Raw genomic sequence first — 12189 nt, forward strand, 5'->3', positions numbered from 1 at the left:
CTTAAAGGCAATGGTGATCATACATTATTTGTTCGTTGTTTTGGGGAAGATTTCATTGCAGTTTTGGTCTATGTTGATGACATAGTCATTGCAAGTACTACAGAGACTGCTGCAACTCAACTAACTAATGCTCTCAAGGAAAGTTTCAAATTGCGGGAACTTGGTCCTTTGAAATACTTTTTGGGTTTGGAAGTTGCTCGTACTTCTGAAGGTATTTCCCTCTGTCAAAGGAAGTATGCTTTGGAACTACTCACTTCCACTGATATGCTGAATTGTCAGCCTTCTTCTATCCCTATGATTCCCAATCTTCATTTATCTAAGAGTGATGGTGAATTGTTGGAAGACAGGGAATATTATCGAAGTCTGGTAGGTCATCTCATGTACTTAACTATAACACGTCCTGATATCACTTTCGCAGTCAACAAGCTCTGTCAGTACTCTTCCGCACCTCGTACTGCTCATCTTAAGGCTGTGTATAAAGTGTTACAGTACATTAAAGGTACAGTGGGACAAGGCCTCTTTTATTCTGCTGATCCTGATCTCACACTCAAGGGTTTTGCAGACTCTGATTGGGCATCCTTTCAAGACAGTGGGAAATCCACAACTGGTTTCACAATGTTTTTGGGTTCCTCATTGATCTCTTGGCGTTCTAAGAAACAACCTACAGTTTCACGATCCTCCGCAGAAGCTGAGTACCGTGCTCTTGCTCTTGCATCATGTGAAATGGTTTGGCTGACTACTCTGCTCTCAGATTTAAGGATACGCATTCCTACTCCTATCCTCTTCTCTGACAGCACTGCAGCTCTTTACATTGCTTCAAACCCTGTGTTTCATGAGCGTACCAAACACATAGAGGTGGATTGTCACACGGTTAGAGAAAAGTTAGAGAAAGGTATTATCAAGATGCTCCATGTTCGAACTGAAGATCAGATTGCAGATATTCTCACCAAAGCTCTGTTTCCTCATCAGTTTGTTCATTTAAAGTCCAAGATGAGTCTTCATAACATATTCTGCTCATCTTGAGGGGGACTATTGGAGTATTCATCCGGTTTAGGTTAATTAGTTGGTTTATTCTGGTACAGATAGTTAACCATTTGTGTATATAAGTCAACACTTGTATATCGTGTTCAGGTAGAAAATGAGAAAGGAATCTTTTCATAACAAACTTTTCTCTCTTATCCTCATTCTCTCTATGGATCGTAAAACGCTCAGGGAACCAAAATTTAGGAGTCCAACATTTAAACGCCAACGGTACGAGAATCATTAAATTCAAGGATGACACAACCAAGCGATCGACTTGGAAATGTCTTTTCAGGCAATGGATTAACATGAAGTTTTATAGCGAGGCTGAAGCATACCTTCCAATTTTAAACTATCCTACAATTCCAAAGTATATTCAATGTGGTCAACTACGTGTGTATATTGCCAGACTAGATGCACTATATTTTCGAATGGATGAACATCCGGCATTGCCTGTACGTTCATGGCGTTCTTAATGTGCTTTATTTTGCCTATATGTGTTTTTTTATGCAATTCTTTTCCAGCTTATAACCTTCTAATTAAGCCATAACAACTAATTCTATAATCAATTTTTTTTTTCCTAATAAATAGCTCATTTGATATCTATTCATATTTTTCGATGATGTTTAAATAATAAGAAAACATCATTTTCATATACTATTTTTTTTGTTTTGTTTTTTACGAGATGATTCTATATCTATTTGTTAGAATTACTTGTTATCTATTAGAAAATATTATATCATGATTTCTGTAGAAAATTCAAAGGAAATGTCAGGAGAAGATAGTATGAGTCTCGATGATAAAAAGTTGACTCAAAAGAACCATTGGCTAACCAAGTGGCTTGCACGGTCACCGGATATATTACAAAGATTGTCAAGCACATGAGAATGGTAGAGGACGTGAAGCATCCATATATGAATTTGGTTCCATATATATGATGTAAAGAATTATCCATGTGTTCTAGAGAACTTCAGAGTTTAAAATCATGATACACAATGGTGATTTGATCTCCAAATCGATGGTTTCTGTGTGTGGAGGTTTAGTCCTCGGGTTGTTATAGAGTATCAATGGTCGTTATATGTTTAGATCATGTAGATAATTTCTTGAGTTATTCGATCCATACCCAATCTCTCTAAATGGTCTTATTGTCACCATATTTAAATAATTCAGCCTAACGAAAATCGCTTGCATTTCTGGGTCTTTAATCAAAAAGATTCAATTTTCTAAAAAGCTAGAGGAGTTGTTCATTTAGAGCATCCCTATTAGTAAGAAACTAACTTAAATTTTTATTAATATTTATGAGTAATTAATATAATTTTTATTTAAATTATAAATCATAAAAAAAAATTGAACGAATTATGTTAGCACACGTGTGATACGAATATCTTAAAATCTCTTATTTGAGAGACTCTTTTTTTTTTTCTCCTATTTGAGAGACTCTTGTCACTATCACTCCTCTCTTTTTTTAGTTTCCATATTCTTAATGGTGAGTGTCTTATTTTGTTTTTTAGTTTTCGTTGAGTGATGTTCTTTGTTTTCTATGACTATGCTTTTATATATATACTAGATCATGACCCGTACTATAGTACGGGTTAATTTTGTTTAGTACAATATTTTATATATTATATATTTTACAATAAAGTTTTGATATATTATAGTAGTAAGTGAAAAAGATATTTCTTTTAAGTACATATATATAATTTTTATAATAAATATATTTTCTTTTTTATATAATACTCAATTATAGATAATTTTTCTGAAGATATGAAGACGGAAAGTAATATTATTTTAAGAAAATTAATATTATTTGAAAATAAGTTAATTTATGTTAACAACCACAAAATGAGATTGCATATAATTCAGTTAGATCAAAAATCAAAATATCATATATGAGTCGCATCTAAAACGTAGATTATTTTGAGTTAATTAAGGAAGTTAACTATGATTTTGAATTAATTTAGGAAGTTCATTTTTCAATTTGTAATTTTTTGGTTGTTGAAATAGAGTTTTTTTTTTAGCTAATTACGGAATTTAGCAATTATTCGCATAATCGAATATATTATGAACATATTTTAGTATATAATAATATCAAATTCAACCCGAGCGTGAAGTATATTTTCATTTTAGAATCTCAATGAAAAAATTGCGTTCACAATCCATCATTCGTTATTTTCAAAATTGTTTGCAGAATCAAATTTCAAATATTTAGAAGTGTCAAACTTTATTTAACCATCTCATCATATAATCTTAACATGTCGTCTGTTATAAGGATCATAACACCTTTTATCATATAATACATTATATTTAACTCACTGCCTGCTATAAATATTTTAAATATATCTGTTTAAAAAAAATCAAAATAGAGTATTTATAACTTTTATCTTTTTGATTTATTAAATATTTATGATATTATTTAAAATATTAAATTAAACTGTTTTTGAATGTTCCAATTTAAAATATTTTAAAATTTTTATTGTAGTATATAAAATTCTGAATTTCAAAAATAAAATTATATGATCATAACTCATGTCAAATAGTTATAAGGATCATAACTCATGTCATCATATAATACATTATATTTAACCTGTTGCCTATTATAAATATTTTTAAATATATTTGTTTTAAAAAAACTAAATTAGAGTATTTATAATTTTTAAATTTTTGAACTATTAAGTATTGATGATATTCTTTGAAAATATCAAATAAAACTATTTTTCAATGTTCCAAATTAAAATATTTAAAATTTTATTGTAGTATATAAAATTATATATTTCAAAAAAATAATATGAAATTGAATATAAATACTCAAATTCTGACTCGTTAGAATTTTTGTTGAATTTATTAGTGTTTAAAAGAAATATATGACTCAAGTCTGAATTTTTGACCCGTCACATTTTTTCCTTCATAGATTGAACAATTTATATTCGTTTTTAAAAATTCAAATCATGGCATATGCATAAATTTTTTTATTATTATATAGATGATATGATGATTTATTTGTTTCACAAAATTAGAATCATATAAAGATGAGAGTTGAAGTACTATATAATGATTAATAACAAATTAATAAGGTAAGTTAGATATCAAATCTTATATATTCATTTTGATTGGTCATTTGTTTTAAAAGTAATAATGTATTTTCGTTTTTATAATTAAATTAAATTAATTAAATTGCATAAATTAGTATTCGACTTGTCCTTAATTAGATGAATTAATTTACTCTTTGAAATTTTAACTCTAATGGCATTCTTAAGTAAATTCTTACAAAGAGGAAGGTTATTAAAGGGTAATTATAAATTGTACTCCCCAAATAATAGTATAGGATATATATATAGACTAGGATATGACCCGCGGTACACCGCGGGTTAATTTTATTTATTTAAGTTTAAATTTTATAAACTGATGAATTTTTTTGTGTATAGTATTTTTTGTTGTTGTTGTTGATTATAAAAAGATGATTGATAGTCTACGGTTTGTAGATAACAAAAAAAAATCTACGGTTTGTAGTTAGTCGTAAATTTCCGAGATTATGTAGTCTAATGTTATTTTATCTTTTATATGGTTTTTTTATTGGGCAAATCTTTTATATGGTTTTTTTGAATTATTTTCTGTTATAAACTTACCATATTTTTTTATATATAGATTTTTGGTATGCCGCTGGGTAAATATATATTGTTATAAAATTATGGTATTGTTATATTATTTTTTTATGTTTTATTGGTATAAATTTATGTTTGATTTTGGGTGTACTGCGGGTAAATTTTATTTATAACTAATAATATAAATTTTAAGTTATATTTGTTTTGTTAATATTATTTGTTTTGTTTAGTGTTTAAGATTGTATAATTGTCTTTTGATTGTTAATTTTAGGATTTTACCCGTGGTATACTATCCCGTATTAATATTGATCACAACCTGTCCCACCATATAACCCGTCCCATAAAATTAAACATCATTTTGTAAATTTTGTTTTCAATAATACTTTTATTTCAAAAACGTATAATTCGAGTAAATTTAAAAGTTTTATTTTAAATGGTTCACACAATCACATAACAGTTTGATTCAAAATAAAATAATTTATTTCATGAAATAAATAATTTAGTTTACTCTAAATAAATAATTTGGCTAGATAAAATAAATATTTAAATATATTTATTTTTCACTTCATCTTTAGATTAGTGATATATATTTAAAATAATGAAAAGAACCCGTTTACAAATATTATTTATTATATTATACCAATTTTAATATAAAATGTAAAATATTTTAGTCTACTAATTTTTGTTGGGATAAACGATATACGACTAAAAGCATGAGAGTTAAAATGTTAGAGCATGTACATGGGTGATACCCATATAGTATCATTAGGATTTTTTTAGTATTATTTATAATGTTTGTTTATTGTTTGAGATTTTTTATGATACTCCTACTAAATATGTTTGCATTGGTGAGACCGGTTTAAGTATCATTAAAAAAAAAATTGCAAAATAAAAAATTAATATATTAAAACATAGGATTACAAAAGGTAATATTACAATTAAAAAACGTAGAATATACTTAAGCAAAATAAAACATAAAATTCAAAAAAACTGAAAAAAACATGATGATAAAAATAATTCGGTCTTATATACATGTAAATGAGGGGTTATTAGTTAGTGAACCTTATACAGATTCACAAACGGTTGATTTTTAGACCAATGTCGAAAATAATTTTCGGATTATTTACTTATACTATAATTGAAATTTTACAAGAAAAAATAAAGATGATTACACCGACCAAACGATTTGGTTCATTATTCAACTAAAAGGTACATATTTACAATATTGTAACATAATAAACATAGTTTAAGAAGATTTTTATGCATGAAGCTAAGAATAAAATTCGGAACATCTCACAACCAAATGTTTGGACCAAAGAAAACGAATCTATAGATTAGTCAAAAAGAATTCAGACACAAATACAACATTAACAAAGCCTTTGAGCTCTCTCTCTCTCTATCTCTCTAATTTCCTCTGCAGCCTCTGTTTTTTTACAAGTCAGATTAGCTTACTTAGGACAGAAGTTACATGGAGAGACCAAGCCTTGTTGTCATCTCTTTGTCTCGTTTTCTTATTTGTTAACTAAAAGAGTCAACATTTGGCATTTTTGTGATGTACCTGACCAACATCGGCGGTGAAACATACAACTTCACAACCGTAGTTCTCCCTACAAAACAAATATTAGAATCAAAGCTATCAGAACTTGTTGTTTCATAACAGAGAAAGATTCAAAAGTGTATTCTTTCAATAGGTAAGAAATAAACTCAAGAAAAAGGAGAAACATACTTAAGCCATGGCACAATGACAGAGGTATCCAAGCCTCCACTGTAAAGCTAGAACGACTTTTTTTAAGTTTTCCACAAAGTCCAGCCTCCTTTGAATCAGCAGCCAGGGCCGTTCCATCACCGGATAGAACAGCTCGAATTGCTGCATTATTCAAGACAACAAAGTGTTTAAAATGAACTAATGGAAATAACATCTAAAACATGTAAATTTCATCAAAGAGGGGATAAAGAATATGTTTATAAGGAAATGGATTGATTCAGTGTAACCAATTACAGTTCTTAATCCTAATTCAAAACAGTTCTAGTCAATTTCAATGCGTAATTATCCCAAAAGGACCCTAAAAACAGTTCTTAATCATAACGAAATTCAATTTCCAGAAATTACAAAAATCAAGCAAAGATTTTTTCAATTTCAAACCGAAATTAACAATTACCAAACCCTAATCCAACAAAAACCTAACCCTAATCCAAACCCTAATCCAATTTCACCTTCTCAAACGTATTTCCCGAAACCCTAGATCTACACATAAGAAAATGAAATCAGAAATCAACTTATTTTCACTCATAGTCGTCTGAATCGCCGGCGGATCTCCTTCTCCAACCGACAGCTCTTGATTAGAGTTCTTCTTCGAGGGAGATCTAGGAAACCTCGACGGGACAGATGACGAGCAGAGACGCAAAGGTGAAGCATCTGCATGTTCTTCTTCCACGGAGAACTATGGAGATCCGCCGGCGATGAGAAAGAAGGAGAGCCAGAGAATCGCCGAATCGCCGACAGAGGAGGAGAGAAGAATGCGAAAACGAAGATTTTTTTTTTTTTCTCTCTTTTCCCACAAAAACGCGTTTCTCCCGACAAATCCCGAGCCGCCACGTCATCAGAGACTGGTATCAAGAGTATCACTCCAGTGATACGGCTCAGACCCAAATCAGTTGTTTTACCCATTAATATAATGTTTTTGGGCTTATGATACCCAAAAAAAATCTGCTATGTACATGGTCTTACATGGTCCAATGGCTAAGTAATCCAACACACTTAGAAGGAAAACCAATTTTGAATCAGAAAAAGCCCAACACTGGCTAGAAAGAAGAGATGGCCCAAGAAGGAGAGTAATCATGTACGGATTCCACGAGGCTGAGATGAAGAATCGATTGAACAGAGAAGAAAAGTCGATAATGGAGGTTGTGGGAGGTCACAGAGAACCATGTCTGAAGCATTTCAGAAGCTCGATGGGGACTTGATTGGCGAAGGCTTGCTATTCGATTTCAGACAGTTCAGCCTCCCGATTTAAAGCATCGACAGATTTGAAGCAATTTTAGTGGAAGCGATTGTTACGGAGAAGAGCATCCCATATGCGGGAAGAGAGGTCGTTGCAACAACGGGATACATTTTCTCAGACTACCCGTCGTTGTTGCATTCAATTTGTCTTTAATCGCAAGAGATCGCATGCTTAGTTGAATCTTTGGTTTCTGATTTCTCAATCACTGCGTTCAATTTTTTTGTTCTAAGTCTCTCTGGTTGGACTTTTCTTTATAAGATGTTTCATAATCTCCTGTTCTAACCCCCATTGTCTTTGTTCAATTTTAGGTTCTGAGAATCTCTGACCAGTTGCTTTAATAACTCTAATATAATTAGCACATGCAAGAAATGGTAATCTCTTTCTCTCGGATCCGTTATGCATCTATCTCATAGTTATAGTTTTATAGACCAATGCTTGATAATAATCAATCCAATAGCTCTAAGTACGTATTGTTATTTTTTAAAGTAAACTAAATGATGTTCTTGTTACCAAACGTCCAACACTAATTATTTACCTTGGTTAGAATAAGGTTACTTTTGCCTATCTTGTAAATTCTGGAATTTGTGGATCCAACATACTTGAGAACAACCTTCCCCATTAGTAATATTGAATCTAAAACAAATAAAAACAGAACTCGTTAAATATAGATGTAGAAATAAAAAAAATGAATAAGATTTATGCTAGCTAATTATAGTACCTTATCATCAAGGAATATGTTGCATCGATTGCTTCATTCTGAACTCCCTTTTGCTCCCAGATTCTCAAGATGTTTACACGGATTTGCTAGTCTGATGTGAATGAAGATCTGAAACATCAGTAAGATAAGCAAAATGAGAAGAAACAACAAAAAAAGGTAACACAGATCATCAAGATTCCATCAACAACTTAACATGATTTAACAAATTATCATAGTTTGTAAAAGGTTTAGAACCAAAATTCAGTACGTGAAAACTTACTTGTTCATCAGTATAGACCATATCAAGAGTCTCCCTTTTTGACATTATATTGTCCATTAATGCAGGAACTTAAACTTGGACGCACATGCAGCTTTGAAATGTCTCACATCTCTGAGATTGGAAAATGAAGCAGCCATTATTGTGTTAAAAGGTAAAATCTCTGTTGATTTGATAATTCTCTGTTAGCAAAACCTATTTATAGAGGTTATAGTCTCTTGGCCTTAGGTTTGATACAAATTCGACAATAGCTTTGTGATCAAGCCAGATTTAATTTGTTAGATATTATTAACCAACATTTACATAATAAGAAATCCGAAATAAATGCCAAAATATCTTTGAGAAATATAAGAATTGAATATAGGATGTTTAAAGAATATGCTTTAATCGTTTTTGATAATTGTATAATTCTAGGAAACATTTTGTATTTAGGATCAAGTGGTTATACGGATTCTAGATGAAATCGTTTATCTCACCTTTTAATAGGAAACATTTTGTATTTAGGATCAATTTGTTATAAATTGTTATAACTATATATATTATGTGTATCTTTAAATCTTTCAAATATGAGAAACTAAATGCTTTTTACCTTGAATGTAGGGAGTATCTATTAAGGAAGGTTCCAATTGAGAGATTTCGGGTCAAATGCTCAATTAAGGTAAGATCCGAAATTGATTTTTCCGGGTCGTAAACAATTAATTCCGGGTCAAAATTAAAATTTTTTTGACCCGATTAGGGACCCCAAAAACTGTTGCAAAAATGTATAGTAGATAGTTTAGTATTTTTTTGATGAAACATATTTATCTATGGGTCTAGTTGTATCTTTTGCACACTTTATCACATTTTGTCTAAATCTTGCTCTTCTTCTTCTGGTTGATGTGGCATGCTTGCATTGATCTTCTTATCCTCATGTTCTATCCTAATCTTTGGTTCTGCATATCCAGAGAGACCAGCAAAAGGTTATCAAACAAAATACACTACATTTTGTTGTTAGCAAAACCTTACTTTCGTTCGTAATTGCTCGGCGTGTGCAATCCAAGAACTCTTCCCAGCTTTGCTATTTGAGTTCTCGTTTATCTTCTTCCGAGAGCTCAAAGTTCGGCTCCTCCCACACGAAAGCAGCCCTAATAGAGGTGATAATTATCAATGTCAATGATTTACTTGAAGTGTCTAGAATCCGAAGATTGCGAAAAAAACGAAAAGAGTTTTACCTATCGTATAAACGAAAGAGGTGATATTTATATTATGGTAATATTTTAATTTTAGTTTGTTTTTTTTTGCCTCAAATTTTTTATTATAATTATATTTTTAATTAAAAAAAAAAAAGGGATCCGGACCCTAATATATGGATTTGGCCCAGCCCTAACTATTGTTGCTCTGGACGAGGGTGTTACTTTTGAAATTCTTTCTTTCTAGAGACTTCTTTCAACCCTTTGATATTCTGTTTTAAATTTGTCATGTCTTCTTCTCCATTATTTTGGTTTTCTTCTATTTCTATGGTTGAGTACTTTTCCAATTGGGTTCATGGATTTCAAAAGGGAGATTTCATAATTGAATGATTGTTAGGTTGTTACATTTGGATTGATTATTTTTGTTATTCATCTATGGTTATTCCTATTGTTTAGTCTATATTGATCACCAATATTTTATCTTAGGTTTAATTCTTCGGTACATCAAAAGTGTTGTTGTATTACTAGAAAGACCATAGGTGAGCTAAATGTCCTTAACCAACGAAATTGGAATTTAAGACATGAACAAATCAAACTCGACTTTAATGCTTGCTTGAATTTCTATTGAAAAATAACGGCTTAATTTCTAGGAATTTCATTGCATAGATAGTTTTTTTTTTTCCTAATCTCTTTTACCTATTGATTTACAACTGTTTATATTATTTTATTTTTTTGTTAGTCTCCATGTTTCCGACAAAAACTTCAATTGCATCTTTGCTTAATTTAAACCAAAATAATTCATCATGTGATCACTTGGTTCTTCAAAATTTTGATATTTGCTTGTTTTGTGAAGCTGATTTTTAATTGCATCTTTGCTTAATTTGAGTCATCTAGTAATATTTTTCATGTTATTTAGTGCCATTTATTTTGTGGTTAATGAAGCTTGCCAGGGAAATGAGATCGTAATTAAGAACCAACTCGGTTCTAGTAGAATTCTCCAATATAATTGCCACATCGGGAAAATAAACTTAAGAGTCAAACATTTAAACTTCAACGGTACAGGATCCATTAAATTCGGTGATGATGGAACTGAGCGATCGCATATGAAATGTCTTTTCAGGCAAGGAATTAACATGAAGTTTTTTTACTGAGGTTGAGGTGTACTGTCCAGTTTTAAAGCATCCTAAATGTGGTCTACGATATGAATATAGTGCAAAAATGGATGCAATATATTTTAAAAGGGATGCATCTCCGCCATTACCTCTAAAATGGCGTTCATAATGTGCTTTATTTTGTCTATAAAACTTACGTTTTTATGCAATTGTATTCCAGCTTATGACCTCTCAAATAAGCCATAAAAACTAATTTTCTTATTAAATTGTTTTTTTTTTAATAGATAGCGCATTTGAGAGTCTCTTGTCACTCTCTCTTCTCTCTTTTTATTAGTTTCTATTTTCTTAATGGCCGGTGAGTCTCTTATTTTTCTCTTCATTTTCTATGAGCAAACCAACAGAGATGCTCTTAGTGATCTATGACAATAATTTTCTTTTCCTGTTTTTTGATTTATATTATATTAATTTTTTGGATGAAACAATATTATCTCTTGAGCTTCTTGTATTAATTCAATAAATTTCATTGTATATGAGTTTGGTTGTATCTTCTGCACAATTCATTACATTTTGTTTTAATCTTGCTCTTATTCTCCGGGAGGACATCGCTTGCTTGCATTGATCTCCTTATCTTTATGTTCCACTAGAAGAAAATCCGGGCTACGCCCGGTATATTTGTAAATTTTAATAATTTAAAAAAAATCTTTTTATGTTTTCTTTTTTTTTTGGGAAACTTCTATACGTTTTAACATACAACCTATATGGAAAAATAAATATGAACTTGAAATAGTTTACGCTAATTAATATTAACAAAATAAAAAGGAGTGTAATAGAAATAGCTTTTAATAACTGTAAATAAACTTTGGAATTTCTGACACTTTTTAATTTATTTTTACTCATGTGCATCTAAGGTTTTTTTCTTCTAAAAATATATACATATAGAATTTGTAGTGTTCAGTTTAATTGGTTGATTATTTGGGATGATGGGTAGTATTAGTAACTTAATTTGGTGGTTAACTTTTTTTATTTTCTCAGGCAATGTATACAGCTTAAAACATTATTTGGCATTAGAGGTTTGGTAGCATATTTGTTACATTTTGTGTAGATGGTGATTATTCTTTAATTAAACTATTTTTTGCTCCATGTTAAGTATATTATATATGCTAAAAATTTAAAGTCCATGATGGTCCTGAAACAGAATCCATTTCAGAAACTCTAATACTTTAAGTCTCAAACTTTACACGTTGGTCCCAAACCAAAGCTTGTAACCAACTCACTAAACTAAAACCAACTCAAAATGAAGCAAAATACACACT

The 12189-nt window shown here is 30.3% G+C and overlaps 1 pseudogene; it reads left to right on the forward strand.

Moving 5' to 3' along the window:
- Positions 1–10091: 10091 nt before the first annotated feature.
- LOC110227094 lies at positions 10092–11095 on the forward strand (annotated as a pseudogene).
- Positions 11096–12189: the final 1094 nt, after the last annotated feature.

This window comes from Arabidopsis lyrata (genome assembly GCF_000004255.2).
Source record: "Arabidopsis lyrata subsp. lyrata unplaced genomic scaffold ARALYscaffold_9, whole genome shotgun sequence".
NCBI lineage: Eukaryota > Viridiplantae > Streptophyta > Magnoliopsida > Brassicales > Brassicaceae > Arabidopsis > Arabidopsis lyrata.